General features: G+C 42.8%; 1 protein-coding gene across 9 annotated transcripts in view; it reads left to right on the top strand.

Moving 5' to 3' along the window:
* The window catches only part of MEF2A (myocyte enhancer factor 2A), a 243760-nt gene that overhangs the window by 59818 nt on the left and 163079 nt on the right, over positions 1–20863 (top strand). The window contains exon 1 of one of the 9 annotated variants that reach the window (XM_040342334.1): positions 1331–1734. The exons of 7 other annotated variants lie outside the window; for them this stretch is intronic. The gene's annotated coding sequence lies outside the window, so the exon portion shown is untranslated. Of the gene's footprint in view, positions 1–1330; positions 1759–20863 lie in introns of those variants that run through there. One more of the 9 variants, XM_040342333.1, reaches the window with a different exon arrangement.

The following is a 20863-nucleotide window of genomic DNA, read 5'->3' as shown; positions in this document are numbered from 1 at the left end:
AAAATTAAAGTATGACCTGTTTGGTATGTATTTTACTCGGTATGACATCATCTTTTATATTTATATAAACAATTGGGTATTATATTGTGTTTTTGTGTAATGAAATTCCCTAAAGTGTATTTTTTTTCCAAATAATACTGTTTTAAAAACTGCTGTGCAGATACTGTATGACATGGAATAAATTGGAACACCCACCATTCTATTCTCGAAGACCTCTGTGTAAAAAAAAAAAAAAAAAAGGATAATAAAACAAAAAATATATATACAATTTCATACATTGTGGTGTGTATGTATATAGATAGATATTTTTTTTTTTATATATAATAATATTTTTTTTATATTATAATAATAATAATAATAATATTTTTTTATAAATAATAATTTTATTATATATATATAATATATAATATATATATATATATATATATATATATATAATTTTTTTATAAATAATAATATTTTTTTAATATATAATAATATTTTTTTATATATAATAATATTTTTTTTTATATATAATAATATTTTTTTTTATATATAATAATAATAATAATAATATTTTTTATATTAATAATATAATTTATATTTATATATATATATATATAATATATAATATTATATATTATATATATAATTAATAATTATTTATTTTATATTTATTTATATATATATAATATATAATTATATAATATAATATTATATATAATTTTTATTTATATTATTATAATATATATATTAAATATATTATATATATATTATATATATTATATATATATATATATATATAATATATATTATTAATAATATTATTTATAATATATATATATATATAATATTATATATATAATTATATTATAATAATATAATATTTATATTTATATATATATATATATATATATAATTGAAAAAAATAAAATATGTGTGTGTGTGTTTGGGGGTTCTAAGTAATTTTCTATCAAAATTAAAAAAATGCAGATTTTTACTCGTAGGAAAGGAATGTCGGAATTGGCCCAGTAGGCAATTAATTTAGAAAAGTGTGTGCACCTTTCTGTGTGTTCCATGCCCATAGGGCAATTCATATAAATTAATGGGCTGCACTAAAACATGACACATGGAAGTGCGCATAAAAGCACGCTCAGGCACACTGCATGCAAGGCTCTGATGTCGCCGTGTTCTGTAACTTTATGTACAGGTTGGTTGGTTACAGCTGAAAGAACAGGAATCTGATACAGTTGCATTTTTTTTGTAGCGATCAACTGCCGTACACCACAAAGTATATACGGCTTCCATGCTCTCTACAAGAATACAGACCTCTTATCACTCCTATCTTACAAGTCTTGCACTGTACATCCTTCTTTCAGGTTTGTAGAACCAGCCACAGATTTGCATCTGTTTTCTCTCTTTTTAGTGTTTTTTTACAAAGAATTTTGACACATCAAAGGGAGTGCTCAAGGCCGACAACTTCCTACTTCCAAGCACTATCTTTGCTGATGCAGGTGAAATGAAAGCCGTCAGTCATTGCTATCTCAGCTGTTACTGGCCAACCATCAATATTCATTGCTTCAGCTGCTATTGCTTCTCAAATGGGAATGTGAGGGAGCCGAGAGTAAAGGGGACGGCTGTGTACAGTGTGGGAAATTCAGGATTTTCTGTCCTCCAAGGGTGACAAAACTTCCAACATTTGGACTTTAGTGGAGGCCGGAGACTCAGTGCCGGGGCAGAGCCTGCCGGGATACGGTGCGTGAAGCTGAGCTCTGATCCGTATGTATATGAATACAATACACTTCTTATATGTGATAGAAGAGCGGACCGTTCTGAGGAGGGGCTGATAGGAAAGCAATGAGCAGGACCAGATATATATATATATATATATATATATATATATATATATATATATATATATATATTATATATATATATTATTATTTATATTACAAAATGTATTGTTTGGCATTTTGATCTGTGTGTTTGTGTGTATGCATGATTTATATTGTGCCAACAGTTTGCGCAGCACTTTACAACATGAGGGCAGACAGTACTGTTACAATATAATTCAATACAGAGGAATCAGAGGGGATTGTTAGAGCTTACAGTATATACTTTTTTTTTCATTATATAGTACAAAATGTATTGTTTTGGCATTTTGAGCTGTATATGTAAAGTTTGTGTGTATGTATGTGTGTTATTTATTTATTTATTTATTTATATATATATATATATATATATATATATATATATATATATATATATATATATATATTATAAATATTTTTGTGTGGGGTTTTTTTTTTTTTTATTCCTTGTCTTGCCAAGTGGTGACCAGTTGCTAGTGCCAGGTTAACTATGTCAATGATTTGTTCTTTACAAAAAAATGTAATTTCTATAGTGTGTTTGTATATTTGCGGTTAGCTGGTTGGATCTAAAGAAATGAAACTTGGAAAGTCCCAGAAAGCATTTATTGCATCTTCTGATACTGTCGCTGCACTGGAATGGCATGGCTATTGGCAGTGGTATAAATATACCCATCTTTTATATAAGGGTGTAGGTAAGGGTTAATTTAACTGTCATATATTTTTATTTGGCATATAAGTAATATGTGTACCAGGTATTATTGAATATCTCCAGGCGTACAGAAGTTATGTGGGAACATACATTTCCCATTGATTTGCATGGGACTTTAAACAAAAACCCCGACCCTCACAAATGGGGGCAGTTAAGGGATAAATTAACTATCCTATAGTTTAAGTGGACATATAAGTAACATGTGACCAAGTGTTATCGAAATATGTACAGCCGTTTGGAAGTTATGAAGTAACATGTATTTCCCATAGAGTTGAATGGGACTTTAAAGGAAAACCCCGACCATGGCAAATGGGTGTGGGTAAGGGTTAAACCACCTATCCTATGTTTGTTGCTGACATATAAGTAACATGTGTGCCAAGTTTCATGTTAATATCTTTAGCCGTTTGGACGTGATGCTGGAACATACATACATACATACATACATACACACACACACACACACACACACACACACACACACACACACACGTTGAGTTTTATATAGATAGATATAGATATATATTAATATATATATAAATATATATATATATATATATATATATATATTATATTTTATATATATATATATATTTATATATATATATATATATATATATTATATTATATTTATTTATATATATATATTTATTATATTTATATATTATATATATTTTATATATGTGTGTGTGTGTGTGTGTGTATTTTTTTGTGTTCTTAAAGGGGTTGTAAAGGTTTGTTTGTTTGTTTTTTTATTTTCTAAATAGGTTCCTTTTAAGCGCTAGTGCGTTGTTGGTTCACTTACCTTTTTTCCTTCCATTTCCCTTCTATATGTTTTTTTTCTTTGTCTGAATGTCTCACTTCCTGTTCATCCTCAGTAAACTGTTCTGGCTGACTAGGCCCCAGCCAGAACGGCTCGGATGATGGTGGAAAGCTTACTGAGGAGAAACTGGAAGTGAGAAATTCAGACAAAGAAAAAAACATTTAGAAGGGAAATGGAAGGAAAAGGTAAGTGAACCAACAATGTACTAGCTTAAAGGAACCTATTTAGAAAATAAAAAAAACAAACCTTTACAACCCTTTCAAAGCGGAGCTCTGCAGGAAAAAAAAATATTAAAAGCCAGCAGCTACAAATACTGCAGCTGCTGACTTTTAATATATGGACACTTACCTGTCCAGGAGTCCAGCGCCGTCCGCAGCACAGGACAAGCGATTGCTCGTCACTCTGCTGACCCCACCGCCATCCTCGTGAGGGAACCAGGAAGTGAAGCATTCACTGCCCGGGTTCCCCTATGGTGCATGCGCGAGTCGAGCTACGCCGTGCTCACTGGTCCCCGCTGTGTTTCTGGGAGGGGGGGGGGGGGGGGGACAGGATCTGACGTCCTGCCCGCCAGTCTACCCGCAGACTGTGTGGCCGGAAGTGGGGGCAAATACCGGTCTTTAGACGGGTATCTGCACCCCCCTCTCCCCTGAAAAGGTGTCCACATGTGACACCAGAGGGGGGGAGGGTTCCGATGAGCGGAAGTTCCACTTTAGTGTGAAACTCCGTTTTAACTCCACTATTGCTCTGAGCAACATGCGGCGGTCGGATTCCCGTGAGGAGCGATCATTCGTTTAAGCCGCCCCGGAGCTGAGATCAGGGGAGAGCCGGTATGTAAACAACACGGATTCCCCGTGCTTCACTGTGGCGGCGTATCGATCGAGTGATCCCCTTTTATAGGGAGACACATCGATGACGTATCAGACCTACAGCCACACCCCTACAAGTTGTTAAACACACATAGGTGAACCCTAACTCCTACAGCGCCCCCTGTTGGTTAACTCCCAAACTGCAACTGTCATTTCTTCCCACAATAAACATGCAATTTAAATGGATTTTTTGCTGTGAAAATGACAATGGTCCCAAAAATGTGTCAAAATTGTCCCGAAGTGTCCGCCATAATTCGCAGTCACAAAAAAATCGCTGATCGCCCGCCATTAGTAGTAAAATAAATTCATAAAAATATCCCCTATTGTGTAAACGCTATAAAATTTTGCGCAAACCAACCGTTAAACACTTATTGCATTTTTTTTTTTTTTTACCAAAAATATGTAGAAGAATCAGCCTAAACTGAGGAAAAAAATTTTACCCTTGGGTCATTTAGCAGCATATTGGTCCGGTCCTTAAGTGGTTAAAGATCTGTATGCATACTTAATGATGCTTTATTTTCCCCCTTTTTGTTCAGACGGAATTTCCGTGCGTACACGAATACATGCGTTTTTATATGTGTAAGCGCGTTGAGCCCGGGTTCAGAGTCGTAGATTTTGTGTTACGGATCTGAAAGCGGCTCATGTTTGTGCACCTGTGTGAAGGAATTGAAAACGACGCAAGCTGTGTTCAGATCTGTAATTAAAAAAAACACTTTGTGTGTTTTTTTTTGTTTTTTACGGCCTAAACCTTTTCTAAACCCAAAAATAAAAAATTAAGATTGCAGTTTACCGTTTCTTAGATGTGGTGGCTGATGTTTCTTTTTTGTTGGTCCTCCTTTTTTTTTTATGCATTTATTTGTATTCGGCCAGGAATTTTTCAACTTCATTTAACAGACCAAGCTGTCCAGCAAAAGTGTCACTATTGCTCCGATCACACTTGTGTGACTTGTCATGTAACGTTGGACATCAAAGTTGCATGACAGAAGTCGTTCCCCACGTTTTCCAATGATAACATTCATAGATGTGGAACTTAAAGCGGTAGTAAAGCCGCTGCTGTTTTTTTTTTTCATACCTGAAAAGCAAAAGCCATAATGAGCTAGTATGCACCGCATACTAGCTCATTATGAAATACTTACCTTGAAACAAGGTTAGGTGAACTTAACCTGGTCCACGTCGAGGGAGATGTCATCTTGCCTCGGTGTGTCTCCCGGGTATCGCCGCTCCAGCGCTGTTATTGGCTGGAGCGGCGAGCGCACGGGAGACCTTCTGTCCGGCAAGGTGTACGTGAGTGCCATAGCCCTGTGTATTCTACTTCATCAGGCCAAATTATTGCGACTTCAAAAACTGTTTCCCCAACACTGTGCTGATCATTTGGGGTTGATTTTACTAAGAGCCCTTTCACACTGGAAACGCCTATAGGGGAGCTTTAACCACTTAAGCCCCGGACCAATATGCTTCCTAAAGACCCAAGGGGTTTTTACAGTTCGAGACTGCGTCACTTTAACAGACAATTGCGCGGTCGTGCGACGTGGCTCCCAAACAAAATTGGCGTCCTTTTTTCCCCACAAATAGAGCTTTCTTTTGGTGGTATTTGATCACCTCTGCGGTTTTTATTTTTTGCGCTATAAACAAAAATAGAGCGACAATTTTGAAAAAAAAAATCAATATTTTTTACTTTTTGCTATAATAAATATCCCCCAAAAACATATATACAAATTTTTTTTTCCTCAGTTTAGGCCGATACGTATTCTTCTACCTATTTTTGGTAAAAAAAATCGCAATAATCGTTTATCGGTTGGTTTGCGCAAAAATTTATAGCGTTTACAAAATAGGGGATAGTTTTATTGCATTTTATTTATTTTTTACTACTAATGGCGGCGATCAGCGATTTTTTTTTTTCGTGACTGCGACATTATGGCGGACACTTCGGACAATTTTGACACATTTTTGGGACCATTGTCATTTTCACAGCAAAAAAATGCATTTAAAATGCATTTCTTTATTGTGAAAAATACAGTTGCAGTTTGGGAGTTAACCACAGGGGGCGCTGTGTAACATTTAGTGTTCACTTAGTGTGTGTTTTACAACTGTAGGGGGGTGTGGCTGTAGGACTGACGTCATCGATCGAGTCTCCCTATAAAAGGGATGACACGATCAATGCAGCGCCATAGTGAAGCACGGGGAAGCCGTGTTTACATACAGCTCTCCCCGTTCTTCAGCTCCGGGGAGCGATCACGACGGAGCGGCTATAAACGAATAGCCGCGCCGTTGTCCCGGATCGCTCCCCGAGGCTTACCGACCGCCGCATGTAGCGGGGGGGTCCCGATCGGACCCCCGACCCACGTCAAGCAGAGCACTTACAGGTACGTACATGTGCCTGTCCGTGCCATTCTGCTGACGTATATCTATATGAGGAGGTCGGCAAGTGGTTAAAATACAGCGATTTTACCACGTTTTTACAGCGTTTTCAATTCATTTCAGTGGAGAGGGGCGTTTTTTGAGCGTTTTTTTCAGCACTCAAAAGCTGCTCCAAAGATGCTGCTTGCAGGACTTTTCTCAACACACCTCCAGCGCAACGCCTCAGTGTGAAAGGGTCCATTGAGATGCATGGGGAGCGTTTTATGAGCATTTTAATAGCGTTATTTTTACCGCAAAAACGCTGCAAAAACCCACCAGTGTGAAAGGGCTTAATAGGCAAACAGGCTCTTCACTTTGCATCGGAATTTCCCTTTGCTTTATGAGAAGAAGCTCTGATGACTTCCATCATCCAAACATATGCAAGCAAAAGAAGTGTTTTTTTTTTCTTTTAGTTTTTTATAAAAAAAAAAATTATTATTATTTTTTTTTTTTTTTTGCATGTGGTTGGATATTATTTGCCAAGTACATTCTCACCTCATTCGCTAAAAGGGGAAAATTCACTTACAGCCCCGGTCTTAATTTTTTTTTGTTATGAGTTGCATTAACCTGCGGCATACGGCTTTTTCAATCGTTTTACCATGGAGGATCCCTTTAAATTAACTTTTAGGTCTCTGGGAACCCCCACTTATATGTGTACAGCCTTTTTATGACGGCAAGTTGAGGATATAAGAATAAAAAAAATAATTCATGTATAGATATTGCTGCCATGATTTGTACCGCATCCTAAACCTGTTCATAAAAAAATAAATCCTAAAGACAAACTTAAAAAAAAAAAAAAAAAGGGAATTAATTTATTTAGGATAATTGATACCCAGGGGTGCTGTGTACAATTTTTTTTTTTTATTCATACTAACAAATAAAAAACAAAAAATTTAAATTGTAGTGCCAACTTGCATGGTGGAAAAGGGGACCCTTGCATGGGTGGTCAGTAAAGTCTCCAATTACAACGGTGGGCAGTGTAGCGCCTCTTGCATTGGTGATCCGTAAAGTACTCTGATACATTGCTGTTGGTCAAGAGTTCCATCACATTGGCGGTCAGTGGGAAGAATGCCCCTTCCATTGGCGGTCAGTGGGAAGAATGCCCCTTCCATTGGCGGTCAGTGGGAAGAATGCCCCTTCCATTGGCGGTCGGTGGGAAGAATGCCCCTTCCATTGGCGGACAGTGGGAAGAATGCCCCTTCCATTGGCGGCCGGTGGGAAGAATGCCCCTTCCATTGGCGGCCGGTGGGAAGAATGCCCCTTCCATTGGCGGACGGTGGGAAGAATGCCCCTTCCATTGGCGGCCGGTGGGAAGAATGCCCCTTCCATTGGCGGCCGGTGGGAAGAATGCCCCTTCCATTGGCGGCCGGTGGGAAGAATGCCCCTTCCATTGGCGGCCGGTGGGAAGAATGCCCCTTCCATTGGCGGCCGGTGGGAAGAATGCCCCTTCCATTGGCGGCCGGTGGGAAGAATGCCCCTTCCATTGGCGGCCGGTGGGAAGAATGCCCCTTCCATTGGCGGCCGGTGGGAAGAATGCCCCTTCCATTGGCGGCCGGTGGGAAGAATGCCCCTTCCATTGGCGGCCGGTGGGAAGAATGCCCCTTCCATTGGCGGCCGGTGGGAAGAATGCCCCTTCCATTGGCGGCCGGTGGGAAGAATGCCCCTTCCATTGGCGGCCGGTGGGAAGAATGCCCCTTCCATTGGGGGCCGGTGGGAAGAATGCCCCTTCCATTGGCGGCCGGTTGGGAGGCACGCCCCTTCCATTGGCGGCCGGTTGGGAGGCACGCCCCTTCCATTGGCGGCCGCTTGGGAGGCACGCCCCTTCCATTGGCGGCCGCTTGGGAGGCACGCCCCTTCCATTGGGGGCCGGTGGGAAGAATGGCCCCTTCATTGGCGGCCGGTGGGATGAATGCCCCTTCCATTGGGGGCCGGTGGGAAGAATGGCCCCTTCCATTGGCGGCCGGTGGGAAGAATGCCCCTTCCATTGGCGGCCGGTGGGATGAATGCCCCTTCCATTGGGGGCCGGTGGGATGAATGCCCCTTCCATTGGGGGCCGGTGGGAAGAATGGCCCCTTCCATTGGCGGCCGGTGGGAAGAATGGCCCCTTCCATTGGCGGCCGGTGGGAAGAATGGCCCCTTCCATTGGGGGCCGGTGGGAAGAATGGCCCCTTCCATTGGGGGCCGGTGGGAAGAATGGCCCCTTCCATTGGCGGCCGGTGGGAAGAATGCCCCTTCCATTGGGGGCCAGTGGGAAGAATGCCCCTTCCATTGGGGGCCAGTGGGAAGAATGCCCCTTCCATTGGGGGCCAGTAGGAAGAATGCTTCGGTTATAGAGGGCTGATAAGATCTTTACCGTCGGTGGTTGTGGCAGAATTTGCTCATTCCTCAAACCCCCAGAAACCTCTGGAGGAGCCCTGGTACATATCGGTGGGGTTAATCTGGTCACAACCTTTTGCCTACTAGACCATGAGTGCTCAACCTGTGGCCCTCCAGCTGTTGCGGAACTACGGGTTCAATGAGTTTTTACAAGCTGCTGACAGTTACAAAGATGACTCCCAAAGGCAGGGGCATGATGGCAGTTGTAGTTCAGCAGCAGCTGGAGGGCCACAGATTGAGCACCCATGGTCCAGACCAGGGATATGCAATTAGCAGACCTCCAGCTGATGCAGAACTAAAAGTCCCATGAGGCATAGCAAGACTCTGACAGCCACAAACATGACACCCAGAGGCATGATGCAACAGCTGGAGGTCCGCTAATTGCAGATCCCTGGCTTAGACCGTTTCAAATGCCAAAAGATCATTTCTCCAAAAATTCTACTTTTCTGCAGCTTTTAACGAGTCAATAAAACTGCACTCATTATTAAAGTTACCTTTAACGGAGCGTAACCAGAGACCGTCACATATGATGTGTACCCGGGATTCCCGCTACATTTGCTCCTTCCTTTTCAGCATTTCCTGAGTCGCATATCTGCCAAAAATTAAAGCTCTGCCCTCCTTGTAAAGACCGCAGTTGTACTTTCTTATTTATTCGATCGTTCGTTTTTAGATATTTTTTGTACTTCTTTTTTTTTTTTTTTTGCCGACAATAATTGGTTCTAATTGATAAGCAAAAGAATGCTGTCAGACTCAACTCCTTATCGCTTATTACTAGTCATAACAATACAAAGCATGTCACTCTCATCACAGCGCGAGGATTCCATGGATTGTATCACCTGATGGTGCAGCGTTGGTAACTTGATGTGTTTTTATACACTCACTGGCCACTTTATTAGGTACACCTGTTCAATTGCTCGGTAACACAAATTGCTAATTAGCCAAACACATGACAGCATTTAGGCATCTAGACGTGGTGAAGACTACTTTCTGAAGTTCAAACTGAGCATCAGAATGGCAAAGTAAGGGGTTCTAAGACCCCTTTCAAACGGGGAGGATCAGTAATGATCTGCCCCCTGCACCTCCGCTGAGCCGGCGGATGACAGGGCGGTCCCCGCACACTGTACAGGGACCACCCTGTCTTTTCTCCGCTCTCCCCTATGGGGGGATCGGATGAACATGGACCGTATGTCCGTGTTCACCCGATCCGATCCGCCAGACGGATGGAAAAGTAGGTTTTTCCTCCGTCACACTTTGGTGGGTTGGATGTCAGCGGGCATGTCACCGCTGACATCCGCGGCTCCATAGAGGAGGACGGAGCGCCGGTTCAGGTCCGCCAAAAAAACTGGCAGGCGGACCTGAACGGGCCGCCAGTGTGAAAGAGCCCTAAAGGTAAAAAAAAAATTTTTCTACCTAAATAGCTTCCTTTACCTTAGTGCAGTCCTCCTTCACTTACCTCATCCTTCCATTTTGCTTTTAAATGTCCTTATTTCTTCTGAGAAATCCTCACTTCCTGTTCTTCTGTCTGTAACTCCACACCGTAATGCAAGGCTTTCTCCCTGGTGTGGAGTGTTGTGCTCGCCCCCTCCCTTAGACTACAGGAGAGTCAGGATGGCCACTAACACACAGCTCCTTTCTCTATCTGCAACATAGAGAGCGTCCTGACTCTCCTGTAGCCCAAGGGAGGGGGCGAGCACGACACTCCACACCAGCTGCAAGGCTTCACTTTCAGATTCCCTCACCAAGGATGGCGGCGGCAGCATCCGAGAAATTGCTCGTCCTCGTCTGCCAGGAGTGCTGGACAGGTAAGTGTCCATTTTTTAAAAGTCATCAGCTGCAGTATTTGTAGCTGCTAGCTTTAAAAAAAAAAAAAAAAAAAAAAATTCAGGTGGACCTCCGCTTTAACTTTCACTTTTAATGGTAAACGGACAAATAGAGAGGGAGAATCTCCCCAACGGGGGCACAGACTGCCGTAAAAACCTGAAAGGGGTTTTTTAGTCCCTCTCCACTCTATGCAAATCTATGAGTTTTGCCTTTTTGGTTGTACGTTTTTTTTTTTTATATTCTCCTGTTGAGGTTTTATGGCAGATTTTTCTTAATGTTTTCTGAGCAGCAGAATAAATGTTTCTGTGAGCGTCCAAACACAGCCGACTCCATCCCTCCTACGATCAGTTGTGCATGTCATCTCAGTGCTGCTAACCTCTCACCTCCTTCATACACCACACCAGCATTTACATTCCTGCAGATGTCAACATGATATGGCAAAACCACCCCACACCTACTACACTACAGCCAGGCAGAGCTCCACAACCAGACTTCTTGTTACCATGAAGCTGCTGAAACACGGCAGCTGTGACCACATACTGGGGGGGAGCAGATAAATTGTGCTTTTAAAATCTGATCACCTGTGCCTGCTAAAGTTGGCTTTACATTGTAAAGGGTTTTAAAACTTTAGAAGTTATTTTATTCTGTTATGGCAACCTTGAGATCAGGGCTGCTGATAGTCTGTATGAGCCCACCCCCCCCCCCCAAGAAAGTTTTATTTTGCATACAATTATTAGACACAAATATGACATGACTCAGTTTCTGCTAAATCTAATTGATAAAACGGAGTTAAAAATGGGTTGTAAAGGTCCAATTTTTTTTTTTTTTCCTAAATAGCTTCCTTTACCTTAGTGCAGTCCTCCTTCACTTACCTCATCCTTCCATTTTGCTTTTAAATGTCCTTATTTCTTCTGAGAAATCCTCACTTCCTGTTCTTCTGTCTGTAACTCCACACAGTAATGCAAGGCTTTCTCCCTGGTGTGGAGTGTCGTGCTCGCCCCCTCCTTTGGACTACAGGGGAGTCGGGACACCCACTAACACACAGCTCCTTTATCTGCAACGTAGAGAGTATCCTGACTCTCCTGTAGTCCAAGGGAGGGGGCGAGCACAACACTCCACACCAGGGAGAAAGCCTTGCATTACTATGTGGAGTTACAGACAGAAGAACAGGAAGTGAGGATTTCTCAGAAGGAATAAGGACATTTAAAAGCAAAATGGAAGGATGAGGCAAGCGAAGGAGGATTGCACTAAGGTAAAGGAAGCAACCGTATTTTTCGGGGTATTGCGCGCTCTGGCGTATAGCGCGCACCCCTAATTGTGACCCTAAAATCCTGTAAAAAAAAACATTTTATTACAGTTTACTACTTACTGTTTTGGTGTCTTGCCCCGGCGTCCATCGGCGGCCTCGTCTGGTCCGGCGTCCGTCTGCGGCCTCGGTGGTGTCCTCCCGGCTTCTCCCACGATGTCTTCATGTCGAATCCCCGCTTCCAGCACTCAGTTTGAAGCCTCCGCCGACGTATACCGAGCGCAGTACACTCAGGTATATTCGGCCAGGCTCGTTTTCTCACGCATAAACGTCACAGAGCGTGACTACGAGCGAAGCCGAGGCTGGCCGAATGTACCCGAGTGTGCTGCGCTCGGTATATGTCGGCACAGGCATTCAAACACGGCGCGGGTATCGGCGTATATCGCGCACCCACGATTTTGCCCATATTTTCAGGGCAAAAAAGTGCGCGATATACGCCTAAAAATACGGTATTTAGGAAAAAAAAATTGTACCTTTTACAACCCATTTATTACAGCTTTCACCAGATTTCGTAAATGTGTGCAAAACTGTGAATTTAGCAAGCGTCCACAGAACATTGTAGTGTGAATGCAGCCTTATTCAGGCCATTCATGGGTCAAATTCCGAACAAATTTTCTTTCGAATTTCTTTTAATTTGCATTAACATACAATTTTTCAAGACAAGCTTTTGGAGTATGTCCCTTTCTTCAAGGTCCCAGTAATTCTGTGTGTTTTGTTATCCAATGGTGTTGCAGAAAATAATTTTCGTAGCCGGGAATCTCCTTTTTTGTTTCCGGGATTTTTCTTTTCTTGTGCTCATGCGCTTTTCTTTTTCAATTATGTTTCTCACACGATTCTCCCATCATTGATTAGAAAATCATTTGGTTCTAAAAAAAAATCCAGCATGACCAATCACTCAAATTTGATGGCCGCACGAAAATTGACCATTTCTGCAGCCCCACCAATGGTGGGAAATTTGAACAAAATTTTTTAGAAACTATTTTCAAGTGAAAATTTATTTCAAAAATTCGACCCATGTATGTCCGCCCTAAAACATCACATGAGAAGTGAAGGTTTCTTGACACAACGTCAGCCATAGACTATTCAAATCTCTGCCTCTTCAGCAGGAAACTGCTGAGATTCAAACCATGTGTGGGCTGAATGTACCAAGTTGATCGATGGTTTGGTTTGGGTACAACCAGCCTGCTGCATTTGCTTGCAGTCATCTTCCGGCGCGGCTTCCCCCGCTGGGAGCAGACTATGGCTCGGCAGGAGGCATTCCCCGGTCAGCAATGTCTGTTGATGGGGGAATCGTGCAGATTTCTTTCCTGAAAACCCGTGGTTGCAGAAAAGAAATTCATACCATGTATGGCGGGCCTAAGTTTAGATGATGGCCCCTTGGCTTGGACACAAGCTATTGTATGATGTAGCCATATGCATGGGCGTCCGCTCCATAGGGCAAGGGGGGGCAATTGACCCCCCCCTGTAAAAATCGAGAAGGGCCGGATGTCACACAGGCACAGCGAGCAGAGTGAAGCCGCCTCCCCCACCTGCTGTGCCTGTGCCGCGCTGATGGCTGATCTGAGGTACTGAATGAGATGGGGGAGGGGGGTCCGTTTGTGCTGAAGGGGGGGTCCGTTTGTGCTGAAAGAGGGGTCCATCTGTGCTGAAAGAGGGGTCCATCTGTGCTGAAAGAGGGGTCCATCTGTGCTGAAAGAGGGGTCCATCTGTGCTGAAAGAGGGGTCCATCTGTGCTGAATGGAGGGGTCTGTGCTGAATGGAGGGGTCTGTGCTGAATGGAGGGGTCTGTGCTGAATGGAGGGGTCTGTGCTGAATGGAGGGCTCTGTGCTGAATGGAGGGGTCTGTGCTGAATGGAGGGGTCTGTGCTGAAGGAGGGGTCCATCTGTGCTGAATGAAGGGGTCTGTGCTGAAGGGGGGGTCTGTACATTCTCTAGGCTATATTTATATGGGCATGGAGTGAAGCTGAATTATCTCAAGAGCCATTTCACCCTGCCGCGTTATCGGTAAAGCGCCGCTAAAAAGCGGCACTTTACCATCGTTTTGGCTACACTATTTGTCCGCTAGCGAAGCGCCCCCCCCCCCCCCTCCCTGAAAAAATTTCAGCGGACGCCCATGGCCATATGTTGAAATAATGGTGGGCCTGGAAGACCTCACACCGGTCAGGATGCAGTTGTTGCACCGCGTAGCACCTGTAAAGTGGCCCAGCTGTCTTCTCGTCCTCCTATGACACATAATTAAACCGACCCAACTGTTCTTTTTCCATTGTGTCAGGCCTTGGCTGAGCTGGAGCAAGTGTCATAAAACAAAGGGTCACTAATGTCTTCCCCATTACGATCTGTCATCCTGAGTACCTCTGAAAACTGCACACACACCATCCTATGGGATCCATTACACTCGGGGAGGACTTTGTTCTGAGCAGAGCTGTTTCCAGCTCTTAGGTTTCCAGCAGCTTCTCTAACATTTCATAAGCCTGCTGATTTATATTGATAGCTTGTATAAAAATTGTAAATACTGGTAGATAATTTTTTTTTTTTTTTTGTTGAATTGAAGACATTTACTCCTAAAATACAAACTCCTGACAATTAACATGAAAGTTTGTAAACCAGTAGAAAGGTTCGGGATATTTTGCATTTGTGGCTCCTATAATATGATTAAAGATTTATCATATTTATTACATGGGGCAGTCCTATTTCTAGTGCAGGGGTCTCCAAACTTTTCAAACTAAGGGCCGCTTTATTGTCCTTCAGACTTTAGGAGGGCCGGATTGTGGCCAGTGGGTGCAGAAAATGTCCTGGGCCCAGCACCAGTAAGAATAAATGTGGCCTCGGTTGGTGGTCAGTAGGAGGTGGAGTAGGGCCCCTATCAGTAGGAGGAATAGCATCCCATTATTGATATCAGTAGAAGAAATGGAGCTCCCTTGTTGGTGTCAGTGGAAGAATAAGTGCCTCATATCAGTTGGAGGAATAGTGCCCCATAAAGACTAGCAAAGGGCCACATCTGGCACTCGTGCCGCAGTTTGGAGACCCCTGTTCTAGTGAATTGTATACATTTTAATTATGTTCAGGAATAAAACCATTTTAGCCTGAATAGCAGGTTATACAATTACACATCTACAGCTGAATGAGTTAAAGGTGACGCCCCATCCTTCCCTAACAACGCCCCAGGCCTTAAGACCCCTTTCACACTGAAGCGTTTTTACAGCGTTTTTAGCGTTAAAAATAGCGCTATTACAACACTCCTAAAACGCTCTCCATGCATCTCAATGGACCCTTTCACACTGAGTCCTGCAAGCAGCATCTTTGGAGCAGCTTTTGAGCGCTGAAAAAAACGCTCCAACAACGCCCCTCTCCATTGAAATGAATTGAAAGCGCTGTAAAAAAAAACGTTTCCCTTTCACACTGAGGCACTGCAAAAACGCCCTAAAACATTAGGGTCTTAGCGGTGCTTTACCAGCACATTGGGATTGCAGATGAGGCTTTGCTCGAAAAATGCCCCAGTGTGAAAGGGGCCTTATGGGTTTCCAGTTGGACAGAACAGGTCAACAGTGAACATGCAATTCTGCCTTCTTTTTAGATATGGATAGGCATGGACAGAGCTTTTTTTCCTCAGAAAAAAGGGGAAAAACTCAACCACGACCCCGTTTAGATTTCACAAACAGTAGAAGGGTATTAAAGGGGCATTAAATACCAGGATTGCATTACATACAGGGTGCAGAGTTCAGGGGGGTTACATACAGAGTGCAGAGCTGTCACTTGTAAACACAGAAACCAGACTTCTGTGTTTACAAGTGATTGTGGTGAGCAGGCACCAAAGGGTCTGAGCCAAAGGTGGTGGAACTGAGTTCCCCCAAGTTCCCCCTGAAAAAAAGCCCTGGGCATGGATATTTCTGCATAGTTAATGATTTGGCCAAGTTGGACCAGTATAATTAAAGCGCAGTTCTACCGAATTTTCTTTTTTTAAAGTCAGCAGCTACAAATATTGCAGCTGCTGACTTTTTAAATAAGGACACTTGCCTGTCCAGGGCACTCGCGATGTCGGCACCCCGAAGCTGATCTATCCCTCAGCTCTCAGGTGCCGCCGCCATCTTCGGTAAGGGAATCACTGCCTGGTTCCCTACCTCGCATGCTCGTCTAGCGCTGCACGTTCCCACTGGTCCCTACTGTCTTCTGGGATGTGTGTGTTTCCCAAAAGACAGCGGGGGGAACAGGGAGGGCGCCGGAAGTGGTGTTAGATACCCGCGGGTGGCTCGGGTATCTATGCCCGGAAGTGGGAGCGAAATACCTGTATTAGATAGGTATCTGCTCTCCACTCCCCCCCCCCCCCCCCCCGAAAGATGCCAAATGTCACACCGGAGGGGGGGATTCGAAAAGCGGAAGTTACATTTTTGGGTGGAACTCCGCTTTAAGCATGTGTCATACCAGGACATTACCCATGGATGCCAGAAATAGCTGTGTAGACACCGACTAGCTTTTGAGTTCCATGCTGAGCAGATGCCCTGCTGCATTGTGAACACAGAAGGCTGCTTGCATGGCATGGGCACCATTCAGAAAACACTTGGCATTTTTCTTAATGAATGCTAAGCATACTCTGATTGGATGAGGTTGACATCATGATCTCCACATGTTTTTTGTTTTGTTTTTTGCTACATGTGAGCTCCCATTGTTATTGAATACCAATCAATTGGTTATGTTGCACTTAGTTCATGCCCTCCTTTTTTTTTTTTTGCTACTCTGTTCTTTTCCATCTCTTGAAGAGCTGCACTACATTATGGCAAGCCAGCTGAATTAACACTTGATGCACCAATATGGACATGTTGAGCTTTTACCTGTTACTTGGCAGCATCTGGCAATAAAGAAAAATACTGAAGTGAAATGTAATGGTAAAAGAGGGACTAAATACTTTCCCAGCAGCCAGCATTGAGTGAAGACTGATTACTGCAGAAAACTTTGTGTTGGAGGAATCTGTTTACATCTTGTACCGTAATATGATTTATCCTTTTCTCATATCTACATTTCAGCTTTAAAATTATTTATTTAAAGGTCCATAGCCTGACCACAGTTCTACTTTAAACAAACAAGGCCCTCAATGGAAAAATAAATATAAGTGATATATTTGGTACTTGGTATAACCTTTATTGGCAGAATCCACTCCTGTAGAAGCAGCGCTTTTTTTAAGCCCAGTGTGCATGGACCATAAATGTGTAATAATTATAATGTTCTATGTATACATTTTTGAAGTCCTCTTTGTGATATGTAGATCGTCCTAGTGGAATACAAGTAAAGATACAATAGGCTCTTTGTGGTTCATGTGTAAGGAATTTTTCAATGTTTTGTACGGTTTTTGTTATGATCATATTTAATGGGTTCTAGAGATGTGCACATCAAAAGCAAGCGGATCTAATTGAAGATATAGGAATTTCTTTTTAATGTGAACTTTTTTTAATGTATTTGTAATGGTATATACTGAACTTCTATTCATTGAACACATTAAAGACCTTTCTCTGTCTGTTTAACATTGAGGAACCTTTGACTAATCCCCTGCCAGTAATTGATGTCTATAGCCTTCAGAACATTAGGCAGGTGGTCAGTGGGAAGAATGTTCCTTACATTGGTGATCAGTGGGAAGAATGTTCCTTACATTGGTGATCAGTGAGAAGAATGGTCCTTACATTGGTGATCAGTGGGAAGAATGTTCCTTACATTGGTGATCAGTGAGAAGAATGTCCCTTACATTGGTGATCAGTGAGAAGAATGTTCCTTACATTGGTGATCAGTGAGAAGAATGTCCCTTACATTGGTGATTAGTGAGAAGAATGTTCCTTACATTGGTGATCAGTGGGAAGAATTTCCATTACGTTGGTGATCAGTGGGAAGAATGCCCCTTGCATTGGTGATCAGTGGGAAGAATGCCCCTTGCATTGGTGATCAGTGGGAAGAATGCCCCTTGCATTGGTGATCAGTGAGAAGAATGTTCCTTACATTGGTGATCAGTGAGAAGAATGTTCCTTACATTGGTGATCAGTGGGAAGAATGTTCCTTACATTGGTGATCAGTGAGAAGAATGTCCCTTACATTGGTGATCAGTGGGAAGAATGCTCCTTACATTGGTGATCAGTGAGAAGAATGTCCCTTACATTGGTGATCAGTGAGAAGAATGTCCCTTACATTGGTGATCAGTGGGAAGAATGCCCCTTGCATTGGTGATCAGTGAGAAGAATGTTCCTTACATTGGTGATCAGTGAGAAGAATGTTTTTTACATTGGTGATCAGTGGGAAGAATGCTTCTTACATTGGTGATCAGTGAGAAGAATGGTCCTTACATTGGTGATCAGTGAGAAGAATGTTCCTTACATTGGTGATCAGTGGGAAGAATGTCCCTTACATTGGTGATCAGTGAGAAGAATGTCCCTTACATTGGTGATCAGTGAGAAGAATGTCCCTTACATTGGTGATCAGTGGGAAGAATGTTCCTTACATTGGTGATCAGTGGGAAGAATGCTCCTTTACATTGGTAATCAGTGGGAAGAATGTCCCTTACATTGGTGATCAGTGGGAAGAATGTCCCTTACATTGGTGGTCAGTGAGAAGAATGTTCCTTACATTGGTGATCAGTGGGAAGAATGTCCCTTACATTGGTGATCAGTGGGAAGAATGTTCCTTACATTGGTGATCAGTGGGAAGAATGTTCCTTACATTGGTGATCGGTGAGAAGAATGTCCCTTACATTGGTGATCAGTGGGAAGAATGCTCCTTTACATTGGTAATCAGAGGGAAGAATGTCCCTTACATTGGTGATCAGTGGGAAGAATGCTCCTTTACATTGGTAATCAGAGGGAAGAATGTCCCTTACATTGGTGATCAGTGGGAAGAATGTCCCTTACATTGGTGATCAGTGGGAAGAATGCTCCTTTACATTGGTAATCAGAGGGAAGAATGTCCCTTACATTGGTGATCAGTGGGAAGAATGTCCCTTACATTGGTGATCAGTGGGAAGAATGCTCCTTTACATTGGTGGCCAGGTGAAAGAATGCTTTCATTACAGAATGCTACAAAGCTTATTGTTTTAAGTCGTTACATTTCTGAGAGGCAGAAGCTACCCATTGCTTAAAGTCTAATTTTTTGAATTTTTTTTTTCCATTTTAAAATAAAACTTTTATACTTACCTGCTCTGTGTAAGGCCCCTTTCACACAGGCCGACTGTTCAGGTCCGCCTGTCAGTTTATTCGGCGGACCTGAACGGGCGCTCCATGCTTGTCTATGGAGCATCGGATGTCGGCAGTGACCATGTCCGCTGACATCCAAACCGCTAAAATCGGACGGATGGCGATACGTTGCTGATAAATCATATGCAATAATATATATACCCGCTATTGTAACCTAAAATATATAACTATTGCCTCTATGTATGTATTGTATTTGTATGTCCCTGTAATTGGCTAATATATATGACCAGAGTGTAATAGGCGTAAGACTATAATGCTAGTTATAAAGACTGACACAGTTGCTAGGTACACACGTTCTATTTATTTCCTTCAAAGTAGGAATATCACATTCTAACAGATATCTATACAGCCTATAACAATACTGTTAATGAACGATACGTAAAACTCCTCTCGGTAACCCCCGCTGGCTGTGCTCAGATGTAAAAGAGGGAAGCTAGGCCATGTCTTAGGCCCGAAATGGCCACCAGACTTCCATGAGGCCTTCAGAGAGATCCATGTGGCTTCAGCATAGATCTTCAATGAAACGGAGATGGCAGAGACACCACCTCATTGCAAGCTTGCTCCCAAGAGAATAGACTGAGCTCTGTGTTACAAACCCTTTTTACAAAACCAGACACTATTCAGACTCCCCCCCCCCCCCCCCCCCCATTGCCAATACATTTGCCTTTGGACCAATTGTACTTGGCCTTTGGTGGCGGTATTGCAGTCCATGTACAGTCAAACTCTTTGAAGCTTCTAGCACAGCTGGAGACAAGCCCTTTCGCTATTCAAACTGCCTGGGGCCAAATTCCTCTGTGCCTTTCTAGAAAACCATGGGATTGCAAGTGTAAAACCAGATGTGTGGAATTTTTCGGAATATACTAGATTGTCCAACAGCTGCCACCCACCCTGGTGGATTGGATCGGGTGAGATCTGATGAAAACGGACATGCTGCCCCCTTTCACCCGATCTCTCCATAGACAAGCAGCAGCGCTCGACAAGCCCCTCCCCGCTTAGTGAGCAGGGAGGGACCTGTCATCTGCTGGCTCAGCGGAGATCAACGGAGAGATTTCCCACTGAGCTGGCGGACGCCGCTGACGGATCCGTCAGCCTAATGGTTTTGTACAGAGCAGCCCAGATCCTCCTCTTCTCGGGTCCCTCACCGGCGCTCCTGGCCCCTTCATCCTGCCAAGTGCCCCCACAGCATTTTTGGGAAGGAGACTGAATCGCCTCTTTAGGAACATTTTTATAACTTCCTAATTTTGTGTAAAATAAAACGTAGTAACAATGCATTGTTTGTGTTATTTGGGTTCTTCAGGAAGGAGAAATGGTTACATTTGTGAGTCAATGTTGCTGTGCTGTAGATTAGGTGTTTATAAATTCATGCTTTGTAAAGTTATTTGCAGCAGAAGTGTAAAACATAAATATTTGTAACAGATACTCTTGATTGGAGTGCCAAGCAAGTTGGGACAAGTTGGTAAAGGCGGCTGGCATACGTGGATTCTTGTTTTTATAT

The sequence above is a fragment of the Rana temporaria genome, chromosome 3 (genome assembly GCF_905171775.1).
Source record: "Rana temporaria chromosome 3, aRanTem1.1, whole genome shotgun sequence".
NCBI classification, from domain to species: Eukaryota; Metazoa; Chordata; class Amphibia; order Anura; family Ranidae; genus Rana; species Rana temporaria.
Note: the sequence above shows the minus strand (reverse complement) of the source record. Positions and strands in the feature narration are given on the sequence as shown.